This window comes from Bidens hawaiensis, unplaced genomic scaffold (assembly GCF_021521415.1).
Source record: "Bidens hawaiensis isolate Kalapana, Puna unplaced genomic scaffold, B.hawaiensis_p1.1 tig00002759_1, whole genome shotgun sequence".
Taxonomy (NCBI): Eukaryota; Viridiplantae; Streptophyta; class Magnoliopsida; order Asterales; family Asteraceae; genus Bidens; species Bidens hawaiensis.
The window spans coordinates 2,781,391-2,805,483 of NW_027491149.1; the positions used below are offsets into that span (position 1 = coordinate 2,781,391).

Below are 24,093 nucleotides of genomic sequence, written 5' to 3' on the forward strand. Positions count from 1 at the left end.
AAATACACGAACATGTTGATTTTTTTAAATGCACAAACATGAACACAAATATTAGTCTAATGAAAAAGGGGACGTTGATGTAGTTGACAATGGCGGGTAGTATCGGAAGTTAACCGACGATGGAGATGATAGACCAGCAATGGAAAACATGTAAAGAAGATAAATTAAATTAGGGTTTGAGGATGAAAGTATTTACCAATAAATAAGATCTTATAACTCATTTGAGAGTTATTAGGGTTTGGTAAGACCCATAACCCATGGAAATTATTCTTTGATGATTAAGGGGTTATTTCACAAATAAATGAGATGTTATAACCCGCTTAAGGGTTATCCGGGTTTGGTGAGACCTATGACCCGCGAAAATTATTGTTTGATTATGAAAGAGTTTCACAAATAAATGAGATGTTATAACCCATTTAAAGACTCTCTGGGTTTGGTAAGGCCCATACTCGCGATTTCGGGTCAAATGCATGAGAAGCTACCATTTAGAAATCAAGCAATCTGGTGGCTCTAGAGAATGGCGGGGGGGGGGGGGGGGGACCTGAGAGCGACACGTAGGATTTCATGGTAGATAATTATATAGATAGTTAGATAGCTATATATATATATATATACACTAGTTTTTATCCCCCGTATTACGGGGGTTGTTTTATATTGTTTGTTCTAATATTTATTTATGTTTTGAATTTTTATTCTTTTATTATATGAAAGTTAATAATATACTTATGGTTTGATGATAAATTTTTTCACAAATAAATGAGATGTTATAACCCGGTTTAAAAGCTATATGGTTTTGATGAGACCCAAGACCCGTTTATTTTTTTACTATGAAATTGGTTTTTTAATTATAAATAATATTTATGAAAGTTAATAATATACTTATGGTTTGATGAGACCCAAGACCCGTTTATTTTTTTACTATCAAATTGGTTTTTTAATTTAAATAATATATATATATATATATATATATATATATATATATATATATATATCTTTTTTAAAATAAATAAGATATTATTTTTTATTATATCCTATTTTATAGGATTTTTATATAAATAATTTGGTGAGAATAATTTTTAATTTAATGAGATGTTATAACCCATTTAAGGAATATCTGGGTTTGGTACGACCCATACCCATGAATTCGGGTCAAATGCATGAGAATGTTCCATTTAAAAATCAAGCAAATCCGGTGACTCCAAAAAAAGGGGGAGCGACCACATCGCGACACGTAGGATTTTTACTTCTTCGTTTATATATATACACACACACACACACACACACTAGTTTTTATCCCCCGTATTACGGGGGTTGTTTTATATTATTTGTTTCTGATATTTATTTATTTTTTGAACTTTTATTTTTTATTGTATGAAAGTTAATAATATACTGTTTGATGATAATTTGTTTCACAAATAAATGAGATGTTATAACCCGATTTAAAAGTTATATGGGTTTGATGAGACCAAGATCCGTTTATTTTTTTTACTATAAAATTGGTTTTTAAATTATTAATAATATATATATTTTTAAATAAATCAGATATTAATTTTTAGCCCTTACCTACATTATAGGATTTTTATATAAAATATTTGGTGAGATTAGTTTTTAATTTAATGAGATGTTATAACCCGTTTAAGAAAATATCTAGGTTTGATAATACTCATACCCGTGAATTCGGGTCAAATGCATGGGAAGGCTCCATTTAAAAATCAAACAAAAATCTGGTGACTACAAAAAAGGGGGAAGCGACCACATCGCGACACGTAGGATTTTTATGTTTTCGTTTAATTTAATGAGATGTTATAACTCGTTTAAGAAATATCTAGGTTTGATAATACTCATACCTGTGAATTCGGGTTAAATGCATAGGAAGACTCCATTTAAAAATCAAGCAAATCTGGTGACTCCAAAAAAGCGGGAAGCGAACACAACACGACACGTAGGATTTTTATGTTTTCGTTACAGTGATGAGATTTGACAATTTACCGGTTTTGAACCGGTGCCATACCTGAAAACACCATAACAAAAAACCGAGTAAATTATAAATCGAATACCAATTTGATTCGTCGGTTTGAGTACATTAAAAATAAAAAAATCGAAAACACGAAAAAACAAAGATATTACGAGAACTCCAGAGACCCGGAAAAGTTGAAAAGGTTGGCCATGGATGAGCTTGAGTTTCAACGAGTTCTTCACCTCTTCCCCGTTGTTCGTACTCGAGATTATAATGTATCTATTCTATCTCAATTCCTTTATTTATTTATTTATTTATATCATGAACCCTAGATTCGATTTACTTTTTCCAATAATCATATTCACCTTACGCGTTGTCTTTCAACAATCAAATAATCATTCGTATCTTTCAACCTTATAACTCTTCTGGATCGATTCATTTCAGATATAAACGAGTTTTGTTCAAGTGCTTAACTAATATTGCAATTATTACAATTTTAGGCTGAGACTGAAGTGCAAAGACAATTAACTACTCAGGCGTCACGCAGGGTATGCTAGCTATGCTCTTTTTTATGCTAGCTATGATCATTTTCTGAAATTATTAATAAAAAAACAATATATCCAAAAAGATATTCTGCATTCTTTTGTTCAACTTTTTTAAATCATAATAGATACGAGAGCGCATGAATTTACAAATTGACGGGAGTGCAAGGGACAAAGCTATTGGAAGTTTTGATGGACAAGGTGATCGGTTTCTAGATACTATATAGTTATACAATCTTGAATCTTGATAAAAGTTTGTTGCTTTTTTATTTAAATTGTATTTGTATTCTTCTGTTAATGTTTAATAGATGCGTTTTGGGACAAGCTAAAAGTTGCTGCTGCAAAGAAGGTATGGCATTCCGTTTCTATGCTGTTTTTATTTTTTAATTTTACACTTTTTTCAACAAGTGTGAATTCTTATATTTCATAGAAAGCCCCGAATAAGTTTTGTGTCCGCGGTTGATCTATTATGTGAAGAGCGAAGACTTGATCTGTCATAAGGTTTTGAGAAACGTTTTAGAACAATATGACTACATAATAATCTATTTATGAATTATCGCAAGATCATTCGTGAGGTAACAAAGGGGTCCTTTTAGCATGCGTCAGGCTGGATTTTTTTGTGATCTTGGTTCTTCGAAAATATTTCGTGCTCTCAATTACAGGAGAATGTTGTTTACAAAAATAATATAAATCGAACTATTAAGTGATGTAAGCTCTATGTATAATGGGCAATTCTCAACCCATTAAACATGTTCCCTTTTTAGTTGAGTGTTTTAGTTTGATATTAACACAACCCAATCAACTGATTCGTTTGGGACCATTACTTTATATATACCTGTGAACATGCCAGGGCTATTCTAACTTCTAAGTGCTCAAAGTCGGCTCGTTTGTAACCAGTGGATTGGTTCAGCTCGGTTTGTAAACTAGCCGAGCTCAAGCTAAGCTAAGCTTTTGCTCATTTAAATTAATACCCAAATTTTAAGTTTCTAAATTCTGCATTATGGGCATGTTAAAAGTATTATTTTTATTTTTATACATCAATATGTGTAAAAGATACAAAGTTTTAACATAAAAGAGCTGGCTTGACGAGCCATGAGCCGACCTCGAGCTCAACTTTTACCTCTTTAAGATAAACAATCTGCGCTGACTTCAAACCTGAGCCCAAGCCCAACCTGGCTTGACTCGGCTCGTTTACATGAGTGAATCTCACCATGTCTGCTCATATTGCAGGTCGGTAATGCTGACGCAGAGGGGTTCGTGAAGGCGTTCCAACATGTTTACAGGAAACTTGTGTGTACCCGTCTCATGTTTTTTTACTTGTGTCCTGTTTTAGGTTATGAAATAACAACCTAATCTTTTTGATCATCAATTTTTTTACAGGTTTTTGAGGAGTTATCTTTAACAGCTGCTAAACGTTTTGTTAATTCATCATAAGAGTTGACATTATCTTTGTTTTCTCACAATTCTCTTTTATGCTTACCATATAAAACTTGATATATGTAATTGTGAGTTTATATGTTTCATATAATCTGACTTTGATTGATATTAGACTTTGAAGATGATCATGGACTTGCTTAGGGTTGCAATTTTCGATACAGATCGTTTCAGATTGACCTCTTTAATCTGTTTAATTAAACGGCCTGTGCTTATGTTAAATTGTTTACATGATATATATTTTCGTTCAAGGAAACTCACCAAGTTGTTTATGAACTATTTATTACAACCTGTTTACCATAGGTGGCAAAAATGAGTTAATTTGGGCAAAAATAATATGGGAAAAATAAATTGTATATCGAGCCAGGGGAAGCAACCTCTATTCGTACGGGTAGAGATAAGACTGTCTACATCTTATCATTTTCAGTCTCTATCATAATGGGTATGATGATGATGATGAATATGTGTGGTGGGGTGTTTATGGGTGCCGTCTAACTAGAAATTACCGAACTGAAAATCAAAATTATTTGCTCATAATCCATTTTGCATAAGTCAAATCTTAAAATTAACAAATCCATCTAACTCAAATCAACATAAATTCCATTTGACTAATTTGTTTCTTCTTGCCTTCTTGGAGCTTTCATTATAGAATGTAAGGATCATTTGTTTCTACACATTTAAACCTTCCACATATAGATCCGTTATTCCCAGTAACCTTCTTTGGCTTCTGCACAATAAACGTGTACCAGTCTTCTGCACTCGGCACAAATTCCGCCCCATAAGAAACTTTACATCCTACCACTCTCGCTTCCCACACCAATGTGCATGCCTGCACTTGATCACATTTTCTTAGGGTCTTCTTTTTATTTTTTGAAGTTTTTTATAAGAGTAAACTGCGGTTTTCGTTCCTGCGGTTTTGTCTAAATCTGCGGTTTTAGTTTAGTAGTTTCAAATTTGCGATTATCGTTCCTGTGGTTTCATTTCACTTGCAATTAAACCCGGCCACACTAACCTCGTTAAGTCTGGTCGTTAAACCCATCAACGTGCCCCTCACATTAGGGGTAGTGTTGTCCCTTTTTTTTCAAATACACCCAACCATTCATATGAGCGGGCTAGTGAATTAAGACTGAGGATTTTTTGGGAAGAAAAAAGTGCCCCTCACGTGAGGGGCACGCTGTTGGGTCTAACGACAAGGCTTAACTGGTTATTGTAGTCGTTTTAATTGCAAGTAAAATGAAACCACTGGAACGAAAATCCCAAATTTGAAACTATTGACTAAAACCATAGATTAGACAAACCACAGGGACGAAAACCGCAGTTTACTCTTTTTATAGCATTGGTTATTTTCAATTGGTGCTACGTTATGAAGACTGGTCCACATATCATATGAGTTGTATGACTTATGCAGCACGTACTACTTGACATTAGCCCCTTCAGTTATATTATATGGTCCCGTACAAACATTTTTCACATATCATATATCTCCATATAACATAACATTTTCCATTTATCATACATGACCATATAACATTTCCCATATATTATACAAACTCAAATAAAAATCTTATTTTTCTTCATATGGGACAGTTTAACACTTTCCAAAGCTCATACGTGTCGTATAAAGCTATACGGGCAGTATGATATGTGAGAAATGTTATACGTGTTGTATGGCCAATCAATGGTGTGTGGGTGATTCGCCAGTGGTGTTGGTATATAGCTTGTCGCTTTTCAAAAAGCTTGATTTTTGTTTTCAATTGTGGGTTAGTCCCTAGCGAAGATAGCTTGTTGTGTCTAGGAGTTACCATATATCAAACGAGTATTCCAATACATTTTATCTTAGTTGAACAATGTTAGCAACTCCAAGACAAAACTTTGGTCTTCTTGAAACCCACATCGTCACATCGATACCTAGCACATCGGTGGGTTTCAGAAAGACCGAATCAAAATTTTTACAAATTACAATACCTTGGGAGCATGATGCTCAACTATGTGTTGGCAAGATGGCTTGATGACCTCTTATGTGACACAATCACTAGTGGTGAATTCTTGGTCACCTTCCCTACAAAATCCACCATACTGAACCGGAACTAGCTCAGGTGATATGTATTTGAAATTACATGCAAAAAGTTTAGATGCATAGATTACGAAGTTTTATGCAAGAATTGTTTGTTCAGTGACTTACTGGAAGAGGGTTTCGATAGTATGTAAAGGACCTACAGACACAAACTTGCTTTTGTTCCCTTGGGTGAAGAATGAACTATCATCTCGTAAAAAGCTTGCTTCTACCAAGGAGCTTTGATGAACAACTTGAAAAATACAACAAACCAATCAAAAACTACATCATGTGGCATGCTTCATTTTATAAAGTGCAAAGTGAATCGAGATGAATAGATGATACTATGTGTAACATCCTGTTTTGTGGTAAAAACTAAAAATACATGAAACTTATATTTATATATATTATAACTAACAAGTAAAAATGAATATTTGAAATGAGGCATCTAGATGAGGTTTTAGCGTTATGAGATAACAGTTTATTAATGATGTATATAAAAATATACATCTTTTTATTATCAAATAATCTCTAAAAACAACAACATCTATCGTATAATATGGTTCAAATAGCCACTTATCATGTTAAAATGCATTTTAAGATAAATTCAAGCCTCAAACGAAGAAACGCATGAAAAGGCAAAAAAAAAAAAAATCAAAGAAAACAGCAAAACACACTCTCATGCTTCATGGAACACGCCCCCATGTTTTCCTGTGTAAGAAAAGACAAAATACTGGAAAACTGGACACGGGGCCGTGCTTCAGAGAACATAAGGCCGTGGTCATCTTTCAGAAAGACAAAAGAAAATATAACAGACACTCAAAAACACGGGGCCGTGCTTCACAAAGCACGCCCCCGTGGTGAGTCAGCATGTACGATCTGACAGAGCATTTAATGCGACTAGACACCTGGACACGGGGGTGTGCAACATGGAACACGGGGCCGTTCCTGGTTCCCAGACAACCTATAAATAGAGGAGCATGTTGCATTCACTTAGTGTGTTTGGAGAGAGTTCTATACGAGTTTCACTTATAAAAACGCCCACTTTACACTCATATTGAAGATCTTGTGGAGAGTTTGAAGACCTGGAGGTCATCATCATCATCATCATCATCATCTATCACCATTAAAGAAGGAAGATTCATCCATATTTGGTTAGCTTGTTCTAGTTTAATCATGTGTTTGTTATCTTCATCTCCTTTGATGTTCATAACTATGCTCATTAGAGCTAAAACTCATCTTACCATCTAATTTCTATGAAGAAGCTTTGTTTTACTTGATGATTATATTAAATATGTGATTTAGTAAAAGTAAAGTATATGGTTATTTTGCAATTATCATTTGATGAAAAATGTTTTTATCACTTTAACTCAACAAATCAAGGTTGATGATTAACAATCATTCAAGATTCCATCATGTTCATGGAGACTAGAAATGGTAAAAAGAATATCTTGATAACTTGTCTAAGATAAAACACGGATCCTTATATTGTACTTAGAAATGATGAGATAGAAGCTATGATCTATTTCTCTAGTTTTCGTAATCCTGAAATAACATTGTTAACACGATTGCTTAGGATATCATACTAATTAAAGAAATCATATGTTAAAGGAATATGTAATTATACCCTACTTAAATCAACCAAGGGGAGGTTGTGTGACTAAACTATAACCACCTGAAGTTGTTAGAATTGGTATTTGAGAAATCGAAGTCAATCATAATCTTTATACTTTAGTAAAACTACTTGCTTACTTAAATTGACATTCTCGTGGTAGACATGAAGTTATGCATGCTACTTTCTTTTATGTCATGTGTTCACTTAGAAATGATGGACTATTCTATCATACATTATTAAAGCAAGTTTATCACATATTTACTTTATAATCATCAAGGAAGAATGGAGTGGATATTTGATATTAGATGGTAACCTTTATATAATTGATATACTCATTTAGAATTTCTCTTCTTGTTCACCTAAATATATATATATATATATATATATATATATATATATATATATATATATATATATAGGGGAATGATCAAGAGAGAACTCATTCTTAATGAGAGAACTAGAGAACTCTTAATTAGAGGGTTACTTTTGTAAAATTTCATTCCAATTATATCTAACACATCGTGATAAATTGAAAACCTATGTGCGTTGTCTTCCCCATCTGCCCTGTGATAACCATTGAAGATCAATTCGGAAGCAGAATCATCGATTTTGAACCCTAAACGATGATATATATTGAAGATTGATCCTCTATTCATCGTTACATGTATATATCATTGAAGATCGACTCTATAACCATGAATTCAATCGTTACATATGGCAATTGAAGGTGCTTCATTCGTTTTCCAGGTAAATTAAGCAGGTTGTGCTTCATATGAAAGTTTTACAAACAAAATTGACATTGTATTTACAGATTTAGGCGATTCTATGCAAGAACATGTGCTATTTGATTAAAAAAAACCTAATTTGTTTTATCGGAGTGCCCAACCGAGTTAACCTGTTGATGTTGATTCAAACTCTTGAACTTATAATTGACTATTATTGCAATCTGATGGTGTTAACCAACAAGGTAGCATATTAATTATATACTGCATATATGTAATATAATGTTATGTATTGCATATATGTAATACAAACCATATATGATTTATTTGAACAAAATGACTAATCGAGCTCCTATGTTGATATTGCTTCAAGATTTAGCAATTCTACTTGTAATCTCTTGCATTTTTTGTGGTGTCTAAAGATAAATTTGTATCTTATTTTTGTACATTACATATATGCAATTAGGGGTGTACACGGACCGGACGGACACGGACGAGACATAGTCCGTGTCCGTTCGTTAAGCTTTTGACAGACAAACGGACGGTTCACGAACATTCTACCGAACGAAAAATCATGTCCGTGTCCGTCCATTAAGAAATTGAGTTTGTCTGTGTCCGTCTGTTAATATTGTAAACGGACGTTAACGAACACTAATGGACAAATGGACACTAATGGACATTAGTGGACAAAACATACACTAATTGACTCTAATTGAAAAACAAACACATGAACATTAATTGACACTAATGAACATTATAGGACAAACAAACATATGAAAATCAATGGCCACTAATAGACAGCGAATACTAATATTGTCATTAACGAAGAACAAATATAGACAAACCTATCCATACGGACGTTATCGAACGGACATTACCGGACGTAAACGAACGGACGTTACCGGACGTTCACGGACACTATTGAACGGACATGGCCTTTGTCCGTGTTTGTACATTAAGCTTACCGGACGAAATTTTTGTGTCCATGTCCAGTTCGTTTATTAAACGGACAAACACAAACGAACTTCTTCTCGAACGGACGACCGGACGTCACGACCGGACGTCCGTCGGACGTTCGGTTCGCTTACAGCCTTATATGCAATACAATCTCTACTGGCATATTGGATATATAATTGAATTTATAATCGTATATGCTATAGGCCTAGCGAGATGTTCTTTAGTAACTCAAAGATTTGATAGGAATCACTTCATTTAAAGAGGTAGGTAAATTTCTTATTTAGCTAACAAGCTAACTCGGACTTTTTTGTTTTTTAACACTCTTACTTGGTGAATAATTTCTTACATACTTATATTACTTCTTTATACACAGGTTTTGGTGAGGCTTGTTGGAGTTGACGGGCATATGTATCCTAGTTATGAAAATGTTATAATTATGTCACTATATTAGAGATGGTTGTATATAAACTCAATCAATATGCAAGTATTGCTTTTTCTTCATAAATTCAGGGAGAAAAATGTTATATAAGCTATGTCTAATGCTTGCTCTAATGTTTTCTTCATATTTGCATAAGTTTACTAAAGTACATGCTAATGCAGGTGACACCTTGTATGCTATAACTGAAGTGGTCCCATTTCCTCGTGCATCTAAGCTTTGTAGCTTAAGGTTTGTGTGACATCATATGTTGGATTCACTGGGTAATTACTATTTGAATTTCACATTGTTGATGGTTTTTTATTAAGATATTGTTTCATTTTGTAGATTTGTGGATTTGATGGGTGATGAGAACCGAACAAGTATGAAGCATTTGCAAGAACCACCAAAATAAAATAAAAAAAGCAGGAAGTTGTTTTAGTTGTTTGTTGGTTGTTCTTTGGTTTGTATTTCTTGTCCAAATTGACCTAAAATGTTGTAAAGGTCTTATATTTTTCTTGTTTGACCGGCTGCAAAGGTCTTATATGTTGATGTACTAGTTTTTTTATAAATGTATTTGTAATTTTGTTTTTGATGCAATAAACTGAAGTAATGGTTATAATATATTGAGATACATTGCCTCCAAAATACACATTAAAAATGTTGGAAAATTGATGCCAAAATGCTACCAAAATTGCACATCAAATTGCAGGAAAATGAATGCAAATGTGCAGTTAAAATGCTTCTAAACTATAACAAAAATACACATTTAAACCATGCTAAATTGCATATTAGATTGTAAGAAAATGAATGCATAATTGCAGCCAAAATGCAAATTCCTATATCTCGAACCATTTTATTTTTGTTGCTATATTTTGGCCCGTTTGATCTTATAGTGCTATGCTTTGACCCGTTTTATTTAATATTGATAAATTTTGGCCCATTTTGATTCAAATTCCTACATCTTGAACCGTTCAATTATTTTTATATGCATTTTGGAATGTTTCGTTTCACATTGCTATATTTTGGCCCGTTTCATTTTATATTGATATATTTTGACTCATTTCATTTATGTGTTACATTTTAATCCATTTCATTTTATATTGCTATGTTTTGACCCGTTTCTTTTTATATTGCAATATTTTGACCCATTTCAGTTTAATGATTATATATGTGCACTTCATAATATACAACATTCGCTCAATGTTATATGTTTGTATTAGAAAATGTAATGTAATGTATGTTTGTATTGCATATATGTATTACAAGCATTTATACACATCCGAGTACATGTAACAACTGTAACTAATAGCTGGAAATCGCATACGTCAATTAACACCACCACATAAATAAAACATAACATTCATATCCAAATTCAATCTCATGTTCCAACAACCGATGCACATATTTCATCATACACAACAAAAATATAAAACTACTAAAAATACACCCTTTTAACTAGTTCCATTGTTGGATTTATTTTATGTATTCTTACATCTTCTGTCACCCGTTGCTTGCACGCGCTGACATCTTAAAACAAAATAATCACAACATATAATATTTTTAGAAGATTTAATTTCTCAATAAATCAAAATGCGAGTTACGCAAGCTATGTAACTCATCCAAAGAATCTTGACATGTTCAGCCTTTCTAACATCGCACGTGCTGAAATAACAATTGACCTAGTCTCCCCCCTTTATATATGTCGCATTGCGAATATCTCACAACACGTGATATTATCTGTTGCTGCCCATGGTAACTCCAATTCTTCTTGGCCTTGCTACAATCATAGCTTCACCGAGTGTCCAACCAATATTAGCACCTGTCTAATTAAAGGGACAACCATTATAACAAACACGTACGATGCCAATATGTATTACTAATATGTTTCATATAAACACCGTCAATATAAACCACATATGTAACACTAACGACTTACATGTATGTGTTACTACCGTATTGAAGTTACGCTTGACTTACTACTTTGTATTGCGTGCTTTTGTGCATGTAAATATGTGTAATACATGATTAATGCATATACGTAATATACCTTTATTGCATATATTTAATACGCTAGGCTCGCGTAAACTTATAATACACCATTATAGCATATGTGGAATACACCAGGTTTGCATAATATGTGATACACCGGTTATGCATATGTGCAATGCATCCTATAATGCATATATGTATCGCATAAATAATAAAAATAATACATATGTGTTGCATATATGTAATACACCAAATCCGTTTAACGTTTAATACAACAGATCTGCATAAACATTTAATACACCATTAATCGCCAAATTCGCATAACTGTGTAATACAACGGTATTGCATATGCGCAAATGTGTAATACATCCTACAATGCATATATGTATTGCATATATGTATTACACTAGATCCGCGTAAACGTTGAATATAACAGATATGTGTAAACGTGTAATACACCATTAATGCATACGTGCGATGCGTCAAATTTGCATAAACGTATAATACAGGGTAATGCATCATGTAATGCAGATATGTATCGTATATATAATGCATATACCAAAACAGTAATTATCATATTATAATCTAATACACCTTGTATTATATATGAATATACTCGTATAAGGTAACATTATCGTGTTTTGACAAACATATCTGAAAAGCATTCAATCAAACACATGAATCATGTACTACGTATATGCAATCAAACAAATACTAATATATATCAACATATTATTGTTTGATTTAAAATAAGCACATACAAAAACAGAGTATATTATATATGTGAACTGAGATAAACACAATAATGTTCGATTTACAAACAAAACACGCAGTCACAACGTATATTGAGCTGATTCATGTAATACACCTACGATTCGTGTACCGCATATGTGCAATCAAACAAATACAAGCTAGTATTGACCTATTGTTACTCGATTTACAAAAACAAAAGACAAAAATAGAGAATCAACTACTATTTTCGCAGATTCAATGTAATACAAACGATATTAATATGAAATTCGTGATAATAACTTATACAAACGATTACCTGATGGTGTTCTTCTATGTAATTGACTAATACCAAGAAGAATCAGACGATTTTTGCTGGAAAATAGAATCAAACCCTAGGTTGGGGTGATGGTGTACGAGCGAGAGAGATTGATCAATATGGAAAGATATTTTGCATACCTAATTTACCCTTTTCTTTAAAACCTGTGTTTTTCTTTTTTTTTTTCTATCTCTTCCTTTATTTCACCCTCTGATTAAGTGAAATCAAGAGATATGATGGAGTTCTCTAGTTCTCTCATTTGTAAGAGTTCTCTTTAGATCCCTCCCCTATATATATATATATATATATATATATATATATCTAGGTTTGATTTCTTTTGAGAATCACTTTGAGTTTTAAGAACTCGAAAGAACTCAACGTAACAGTTTTTTTAATTTGTTTATACACATATGTAATACGTAAGTGTAAGTAACGTAAAAAAATTACAGTATTTTTTTATACACCAAATCGACTTATTACACATGTGTAACTAATATTTAAACTTGTGTAATCATCAAAAATATTTATTCTCTCTCCTGCTTAATTTTTTAATCAGATTTATCCTCAGCCACATATTTCATACTCATTTAATTAAATGTGTGGTCCATATTGAGTTTTTAAAGTTCTCACAACTCATAAAGTTTCTCAAAATATCCCTCCCCTAGATTTTATATATATATATATATATATATATATATATATATATATATATATATATCTTATCCTGAAAAGTTAAAAATCACCTAAAAAATGATTATCTTCTCCGATTAGATTAAAATAAAGATTTATTATTAGAAATATTTGTGTCCACGGATCGATACTTGGTTCTTACCAATACTGTTCTATATATACGATCGGTACACTTGCCAATTTTGTGTGTGGTTAGTCTTAGTAGTAATCACTTTTATAAATTTAAAACACGATCTTGTGTGAAAACTAAATCCATCAACATTTTATTTTACCACACAGCGCACAACACATCAAGTTATTGGCTCCGTTTCCGGGAAAACGGTACATTTCTAAGAACGATCCAAGTTTTTATTTAATCATTGTTTTTAATTGTATAAATTTTATTTTTTTATAATTTTCTTTTTCTACTAACTATTAGATTTTTCTTATTTTAAGGCTAGCCTTTCCTTTAGCTTAAACTTAATTAGCCTTTACTTTAGCTTAAATTTAATTAGCCTTTACTTTAGTTTTAGTTTAAATAATTTATAATTGATTTAATCCCATATATGTCATCTACATTCGGACCTGAGATTCTCTGATTTCTGAACCCGAACGACTTTTTCGCCGAAGAATACGCAAGCGGGAAAAATAAGCCACATAAACAATCAAAGACGAATCAGTAGACGCCAAGACATTGGAAGAAAATCAAACAGAAGAAATTATGGCAGCCCTAAACGATGAACCAAACATGAGCCAGTATGTCAGGCCAACCCTCGAATGCTACGGCAATGGAGTGACTCCACGTGAAATCACCGACAATTTTGAAATCAAATCAAGCACCATTCATATGGTGGAAAACTCAGTTCAATTTCATGGTCTCCTCGAAGAAGACCCTCTTTCTCATATATCTCGATTCATACGAAGCTGTAGAACCTTTAAAATTCAAAACTGTTCAGAAGATCAAATTAGACTCAAAACTCTTTCCTTTCTCTCTAAGGGGACAAGCCTTAGAATCGATAGAATCTTTTCCTTCTGGTTCCATCACTAACTAGGACTATATGGTTGAACAGTTTCTCCTCAAATACTTTCCGCCTAATAAAACGGCAAAATATCGAGCTGGCATCACCGGATTCCGGACTGACGATAATGAGTCATTACACGCAGCATGGGAGAGATACAAAAGTCTTCTAAGAATATGCCCGCATCATGGACTGAGCATATGGTTACATGTACAAACTTTCTTTGATGCACAATCCAGTCAAAACAAACAGGCCATCGACCAAGTCGCCGGTGGAGAACTGGGATCCAAATCACCTAATGAAGCATTTGAAATCATCGAGAAGGAAGCAAAGAGGAGTTTCACTTATAACCCACCAAGATCTATACCGGCTCATAAATGAATGCACCACGTCAATTCCAACACCCTTGTCACTGCACAGCTAGAAACACTCTCTAAAAAATTCGAGCTACTTCAAGCCGAACTATCAAAAACCAAGATCACCTGTGACACCTGTGGAGGAACACATAAAACAAGTGACTGCAAACATGTCCTTATGGCTATGGAAGAAGTTGGCTTCATCGCTCGTCAAAACAACGCTTTCAGTAACAACTACAATCCAGGATGGAGAAACCACCTGAATTTCAGTTGGAAGGACAGAGGTAGCACTCAAATCCTACCCGGATTCGAAAAGAGGCCGACGAATCAATCTTTCTAACCTAAACCTCAATTTCAAGAACAAAGTTCCAGTAGCCATCAAAATCCGAGCTACTCAAGAATTGACGAAATGTTTACCAAATCATGACCAAGACAAATGAAGCAGAAAAGAAGGCCGACTTAAGGGTCATTGACATCAACGGAGTATTGTTAAAGCGTGAAGATGACCTAAAAAGCCAACAAGTGTCATTGTAGAATCTAGAAACTCAGATCGGACAGATTGCCCGACAATTGTCCGAAAGGCCACCCGGTGCTCTTCCAAGAAACACAATAACAAACCCAAATGCAACAGCAAACACTGTTACATTAAGAAGTGGCACAACTACTATTGCCTTACCAATTTCAGAACTAGTTATGGAGAAGAAAATTCCTGGTAAGACACAGGAAAGACTGATTCCAGCAGGCACCGTACAACCTAAGGAGCTAGTCCGAACTTATGTTCCACCTATTCCATATCCTTGACGGCTAAAACATGAGAGATTGGAAGCTCAGAACGGGAAGTTTTTAGAGCTCTTCAAACAACTCCAGATCAACTTCTCCGAAATATGCAAAGTTTCTTAAAGAAGTGCTAACCAACAAAAGGAAGCTTGAGGAGCTCTCGCATGTCACCTTGAGTGAAGAATGTTCAGCTGTCCTCCAAAACAAGCTGCCGCCAAAAAATGATCGATCCATGGAGCTTTACAATCCCTTATCTCATAGGAAATTTATCTGTTAGCAATGCCCTGGCTGACCTAGGAATTAACATTAATTTAATGCCTTATGCGGTTTATGCAAAACTAGAGATAGGAGAACCAAAGCCCACCCGCATGAGCATTCAGTTAGCTGACCGATCCGTTAAATATTCTTGGGGCATTATTGAAAACATGCTTGTCAAAATGGACAAATTATTTTTCCAGTAGAATTTGTGATTCAAGACATGGAGGAAGACAAAGGCGTGCCTCTGATTTTAGGAAGACCCTTTTTAGCCACTGCAAAGGTTATTATTGATGTTTGAACCGCCAACCCCCTCTTAGGGTAAATGACGAGGCAATCACGTTTGATATAGGAAAGTCTATACAACATCTGCAACATCATGATGACACACTATATTGTGTTGACATCATCGATTCTATCGTGAGTTGCTATGTGCAAGACTCCTCCATCACTAACACACTAGATCCATTTTAGAAAACGAAAATCTAGATGCCAACAACAATCAAGAAGCATCAGAAGTAGTTTGTGAAATCACCCGAGTGTAATGAAAAGGTAAAACCATCAATCGAATAATCACCAACCTTGGAGTTAAAAGAACTCCCGAACCATCTTGAATACGCCTTTTTAGAAAAAGAATCTCAACTCCCAGTAATTATTTCATCTCACCTTTTGAAAGAAGAGAAAGATGAACTTCTAAAGTTTCTAAAAAACCATAAAAAGGCTATCGCATGGAAGATCACAGATATCAAGGGCATCAGTCCTTCCTATTGTACTCACAATATCCTCATGGAGGAAGAGTACAAACCCGTGGTCCAACATCAAAGACGTTTTAATCCCAACATGCAAGATGTGGTGAAGAAGGAAGTTATCAAACTCCTTGATGCCGGATTAATCCTCCCAATCTCATATTCACCGTGGGTCAGTCCAATTCAAGTAGTACCCAAGAAGGGAAGAATGACAGTAGTAATGAAAGAGAAGGACGGGCTAATACCGATGAGGACCATCACATGTTGGCGAGTTTGCATTGTTTACCGGAAGCTTAATGACGCCACAAGAAAAGATCATTTTCCACTTCCTTTTATCGATCAAATGCTTGAACGGTTATCTAGAAAAATTTTCTATTATTTACTTGATAGATTCTCTGTATACTTTCAGAATCTCATTGTTCCTGAAGACCAGGAGAAAACCACCTTCACATGTCCGTATGGAACCTTTGCCTATCGAAGAATGCCGTTTGTACTATGTAACGCTCCGGCCATCTTCCAACGTTACATGGTGGCCATCTTTCATAAAATGATTGAAACTTTATGGTAGTTTTCATGGACGACTTCTCAGTCTTTAGAGATTCCTTCGATAATTGTCTGAGAAACCTTGACAAAATGTTAACTAGGTGTGAAGAAGTGAACTGTAACACCCCGGCTAAAGCGGAATACGCTCCAGTGTGACGTATAGATTGCTCAAAACACATGTGACACTATTAAGTGACAATATTATCATTAATTTATTTAAACAACAAGTGCATAATTTTGGAAGTAAACGAAATACAAAGAAATACACATTTAACGAATTCGTCCATTTAAGTTTAATATCCTAAGTACTAATGTCTTTGTCACGGCAGTATCCTCTAAACAAGATACCTGTAGCATATATATAAAATAATGTCAACTAATGAATAATTGGTGAGTTCACACAAGTTTTGATATAAATATATAAAAATCTACAATTTCATGAACAAGTGTAAATGAGCAAGTAAGGCCCTTTCCAGTTGGGATTGTGCACTAAATGTACTCGGATAATAGCGCAAGTAAGTGTTCTTTTCGTTGGTAACAACCAACGTACTCGGATCGGGGGTCCCTATTCTACTCATAACATCGAGGTCCTAAGTGCATAGGGAGCGTATGATCATACTTAATGAGGAAACCATGAGCACACAATCTTTGAGCAAGTAAGCAAATAAACACACATGTCCATGTAACGAATTGTAGTTTGTAAATAATGAATAAACAAAATTGTAACTTGGATAGGATATATATGCTACCCCCCCCAAAAGTAATAAAAGAGTAAAAAGGGGGTGTGAGAAACTCACCTTGAAGTTGAAGACAAACTTGAAATAAAACCAAAAGTGCGTAAATGAAACTGAAGCAATTGAACGTCACGAAATAGAATTAAAAGTACAAAATTGATTATTACTAACGACTTTAAAAAGAAAATAGATCGGGTTGTCGGGAATTAGAAGTGTTGAATGTATACTTTATTATGGAGTTGGATATTATAATATTTTTTATACATTAACAAGATTTTAACGAATTAATATTTTAATAATAAATTACGAGGTTGATATCGAGTTTGAATATTATAATGTTACGGAATTTTGAGTGTTATTAGTATATTTTGTTTTGAAAAGGAATATGTTAACAAATATTAAAGTTTAACGAATGAAAATATGTATACATATAAAATATATTTTACGAGTTTAAACAATACTTGACGAGTTTGAAATTTAGAACGATTATGAATTATGGATCTTTAAGGGAGTTTTAGCTTGAAAATAATTATGTTAGCGTATTATAAAGTTTGACTAAGTAATAGTTTTTAATATAATATTAATTGGGTTTTCAACGAAAAACTTAACGGAAACGAAAGTCGGATTTGTGAAAGTTTGGTTTTTAAATGCAAATGCTAAAATCGGTTGAAACAATTATTATTTAACTTAAAAAGACTTTTATTTAATTTTTAACATTTTTAATAAACTTTATTTGATTTTTAACATAATATATAAAGCTTAAAAAAGAATGAAAACAAAAACTGTCATGACCCGGATTCGAACCCGGGTCCTTGTGGCCAAACCAAAGTGACTCAACCACTAGACCAGACTGTCATTTGATTATAATGTGTAAACAATTATTTATATAATAATACAACAAAACATCATCTTCTTCATTCAAACCTTATATTTAATTCGTTCAAACCGTTCCATGTTTGCCCGAAATAAGTTAGGGCTTTTGTTAGTCGCTTAAAAACAAGTGGAAAGCATATAAAGTTTACCTCAAACCGTTCCGGAATGATGGTGAACGGAGTTCGCCGGAAAACGAACTTAGGTGAACTGATTAGAGATTTTAGAGCATGTTTTAGATTGAAGTGAGGATTGTGACGAGTTTAAATGAAGGATTAAGGGCTATTTATAGTGCTAACTGGAAACGAGGTCGTTTATTTTACAATTATTATTATTTCAGTAAAATCCGGCGGGCCGGATTTAGTCCGTGATTTACGTTGTGTTTTAACGAGTTAGTTAACTTGATAATGGGTCCTTATTAGTGGAGAAACGCGTTGGACTAATTATTTGAGTCAAAGATCGTGTTTTACGGGTTTAAAACAGGTCGGATTCGGGTTTGAAAAGTAACGAATGTTACAGTAACTACAACTTTTGGAAATTTCGTCCCGAAATTAAGATAAAAATAAAAAATTTTAAAAGAGAATAACTAATATGCGGAGTTGTTAGAAATTTTAACAGTTTTATACTTACATAATTAAAATAAAATAACGTCGATCTTTGAATGAACCGAAAGAACGCCACAAATAGAAAATATGACAAGGATACTTATATATAGGATGTACCAGCGGCGTATCCACCATGCCCTTATCATATTGTATATGCCCCGTTCTCCAAAATCATTCCAAGTTCCGAGTTATTTCACACAACAGGACTTATTATATTTTTCATGCGAGGACTTTGATAAGTACGTGTCGACCCATAATTACCTCTATCGTCGGATGGTCCATATAACTTGTTCTATTGTGTGGTTTTAAGACATAGACCTTAGATAAATAAATAAAATTTTCATATAGAACGTTGAAAAAAAATGAGTTAAAAGGGTAAAAACATTACAAAACACATTGATAGACCATTCAGGCCAAGGAGAACGCGAAAAACTAAGTCAAGTAAATAAAATCATCGTGTGTAAACCAAGTAAACGATGTTGAAAACAAAATAAACAAGGTAATGAAACTAAAGAATGAAAACATTAGAATTATGAACATCGTAACATGTAACTGAAATAATGGGGTCGAGAATAACATAACATTTAACCAACGAAATATGAACATGTAACTTGATAACGAATTGGGTACGAGAATAGATTAGATAAATGGAATTTTTAAATATAAAAATATCAAAAAGTTAACCAAATGTAAATCTCTGAATAAATTTCAACATTACTAGCGGCAACATTGAGATGAATAACAATTACATCTTACAAACATGTAAATTTATAATAAAATGAAATGAGTAAACAAAATTTTACTCTCAAAATCGGTTAAGTCTGTAAAAAGAAAATTTTAGTAGTAACATTGAGTTTATCAAAGTAAACAATTAAAATTTCGAAATCAAAATAAAGCATTTGTCTCATATTGATGAAATCAAGAACAAACAAATGGTTCAAATAAAACATTGCGTGAAAGAGAAGTAAACGAATAACCAAAACAATTTATGTAAAAATAACATAACATAAACTCAGCATGTCAATAGGACACAGTCCCGGTTCTAAGTAAACACATTCATTTGGAGAGAACCGGTCACCAATAGTCAAATGTAGAAATAAAATGAAAATACGGTTTCTATTAGGTAACTATGTACACATACATGTTCATAGTCCCAATTTACACTTAATGGTTACGTTGATGGGAAATTGGTCATAGACCCCGAGATAACAAAAGTAAACCGATTCAAAAAAATGCGACTAAGAATGTTAGTGCACGGTTTTGCGTCTAGAGTCTTTGTATTTATCGTTAATGTTTATTTATCAATTAATGTAATATTTAATGTTTATATTTATCTAATTCGTTAAAGTTATGTCTAGTTCGCAAGGAATGTTAGCGAACTAAGACTAGTTCGTTAAGGTTAAGTCTAGTTCGCTAGGGATGTTAGCGAACTAAGACATTATAATGTATTCCCTCCTGATTCGTTAGGGGATGTTAACGAATCAGGGGGTGGTTCGTTAAGTTAAGTTATGTAACGAAGGGGAAGCTGGTTCGCTAGGGGATGTTAGCGAACCAGATCACCTTCTATATATAGTGAACTACTGTTCACTTTAATTTAAGCTTTTTAATTATAAGTTTTCAGAGTCCAGATCTCTCTCAAGCTTCACCTAATAATATACAAACACTATTGATAACTTAATGATAATGTATACACATATATACAACACTGAATCTATGTTAATTATGAGCTAGATCCTTACTCGTATTAATCTTATATACAGATCTGAGATCTGTGTTTATTGTTATTGATTGCTGTATACGGGGAGATCAAACAAAGAATGATGTACGAATTTGCGTTTCATAAAATTCAAACGAATATGGATAAATAATTAAGAACAATTGAAATAAACTTTGTAAACAACATTTTAAATATGTGGATAAAAATCACTTTGGGTATGTCCGAAAAAATACACGAAGGAGAAATTAAAGAAAAGAAAATGCAGCTTGCGACGTTTCGTCTTCTCGAGTGTCAGTTTGATTGTCGTATGAAAGTTAACGTGGGAGGTGGTGCCATGATTTCTTAGCCGAAACTCATTAGCGTTAACGAAGGAGAAAGAAAGGAAGATATATAATATATATTTTAATTTATGAAAATCAGCTGTATATCGTGATGCTTTTATATCTCATGGTGAAATAACATTTATTCTATTTAATTTAGACAAAAAGTTTTTAGCTATCGCTAAGACTTGCAATTTTTATGAAATTTTTAAAAAAAATGTTTTCTTTTGGCCAGCGACATAGGAAAGAAAGAAAGCAAAAAAAAAAAAGAATGTCAGATTACCTGACTTGTCGAATGAGAAATAGCCTCAAATGGCTTAAGACTTGTTTGAAACAAAAATTTTACTTTAAATATATTATTGGAAAGAATAATTATAATATTTATAGTAGTGACGATGATACTAGTAATAAAAATATCACTAATAATAATAATAATAATAATAATAATAATAATAATAATAATAATAATAATAATAATAATAATAATAATAATAATCATTTGGATTTGTTTGAAGTCATTTTTAAAGAAAATCTATTTGATTTATTATTTATAGTAACCACTGATTTGTGTTAGTGAAAGAAATAAAATACGCAAAAGAAAAAATACAGACGAGTTGGATGGGTTTGTAAAATCGAAGTGTTGAAACCGAAAAATCGAATAAAAATAGACGAGGGATGCGGGCTAAGGTATCACATGACAGGAACAAGTTAGGCCTTCCGAAGTATGGCGGGTGTGCTTGGCCACCATAATGATAGCAGGCTTGAAGCGTGTGGTCAAGCATATGATTGAGATAAATGGTTAGGTACGAGTCTTACAGATGGGTGAGTGGCGTTGAGTTTGGGTAATATTTAGCAATAAGTGGTAATTGAATCTACCACAAATTGAAGTATATCAACGTTTCAGGGAAGTAAAGTGGTGGGATTTACACAAGTTATACAAAGAGCGTGTTTTTGTGCTATGCTTTTCGATTGGGCTTGGTTTAAGTTTCCAAGGGTTGGGCTGGGTTTGAATTTGAATTTACTATGGCGAGGAAGGTGGGTGTGGTTAAACGTGGGATAATCGGGATCGCGGAGGCCAGTTGCTTGATAACTTGGACTGCCATTTTGCGGGTTGAGTGCGGCAATTAGGAAAAACGAGAAGGCATGATACAAAACGTGAAGAATTTGAGTGACTTGGGATGTAAGTAAGAAAATGGCTAATAGATACATCAACTGTAAGGCCCCGTTACCGGTAGCCCTACTTGAGTGTTGGATTTACTCATAAACGCGGTTCTAAATATCAGAGTTAATAAGAACTTTCGCGGAATAATATAAAAGTCAACCATTCATTACAACATCCATAACGTGTCTTTCAAAAACATAACATAAAACATAGCATTTCAAACATCACGACAATCTCCAGATGCCAGCCGCTTCGGATCCTGCCATGTGTCTTCCTCAAGCCAACTGCCTCAGTCGATTAGCCTGCGTGCATACTAAAAGTCAACTATGCTGAGTGAGTTCTAGTTAATCATACAACATACAATACATTCACATACTAGCATATGCACCCGGAGGTACATACCTTCATATCTTCTTACACACTTACTTACATACGTACTTTCATTCTTTCTTTCGTACTTACTTACATACTTTCATTCATACATATACGTTTTAAAAAGCATTCCGCCCTATAACCTTCGCCGATTATTAGGGTCGGTTCCCTACGTTCGCCGATATTATTAGGGTCGGTTCCCTACATTCGCCGATACTATTAGGGTCGGTTCCCTTCATTCGCCGACATTATTAGGGTCGGTTCCCTACATTCATGCTACTATAACATACCTGTTATTTACATACTTTCCTGGACGATATGTGCAATCTCCGAAGAGCGTTCATGTACCATCAACATTTCATACATATATTGTTCATACATCATACATATTCATACATACGTCATTCATACATCATACATATCAATCATACCTTTAACTAACACTTGACGGCACATCCAATATCCGAAGATCGTTCACGCACCGTCAAGCAATCGTCATACATAAATCATACAAGGCATACACTTACCACCTAAGGTAAGTGTATTGACTATCACATCGAGTATGCACACAACCCCGAAAACATAACAAGGAAGTGGGGCTAGAAACTCACCTCAATGTGGTTGCGTTCACCGTTTACGGTTATTCCCTTCTTGAGTTGTACACGACTACCGTATAATAATTATACGTATCCATAAACTATCACTACACATATCGTCTTTCTAGTTTAATTATTACCCTCAACGAACGGGGGGTCCGGGGGCAGCACCCCTGGCAGCGGGGTTCTAGGGGCGGCAGCCCCTAGCGGGGTCCAAGGGGCAGAGCCCCTGGCTGGGGTTAAGCTGTCTTAACACATTTTCCATTAGGATTTTGAATCATTAAATAATTTGCTACTTAAAGTCCAAGGGCTTCTTTGTAATTAAATCATTCTTTCCTAAGTCCAGGGACTGTTATTGTCATTCTGTTAAACTTCTAATTCGTTACTGGTTCATAACGAATTGGCTTATCTTAGCGAACTGGTTCCTATAACGAATTGAACCCTTTAACGAACTGGACTCCTTAACGAATCAGTCCATATAGCGAACCGGTCCAAGTAGCGAATTGGACTTTCTAATTCGTTATTTCTTTTAACGAACTAACTATCACGAATCAAGGGTAATTCGTTACCCTTTCCTTTAACGAATCAGACACGAACTAGAGCTAGTTCGTTAATCT

General features: G+C 33.8%; 1 long non-coding RNA gene across 1 annotated transcript; it reads left to right on the forward strand.

The window, feature by feature from the left end:
- The first annotated feature begins 2,162 nt into the window (after positions 1-2,162).
- On the forward strand, positions 2,163-4,043 carry LOC143621007 (uncharacterized). The gene is made up of 6 exons (XR_013151438.1): positions 2,163-2,232; positions 2,458-2,505; positions 2,628-2,700; positions 2,808-2,848; positions 3,730-3,789; positions 3,880-4,043. It is a non-coding gene; the product is annotated as an uncharacterized LOC143621007 (long non-coding RNA).
- Positions 4,044-24,093: the final 20,050 nt, after the last annotated feature.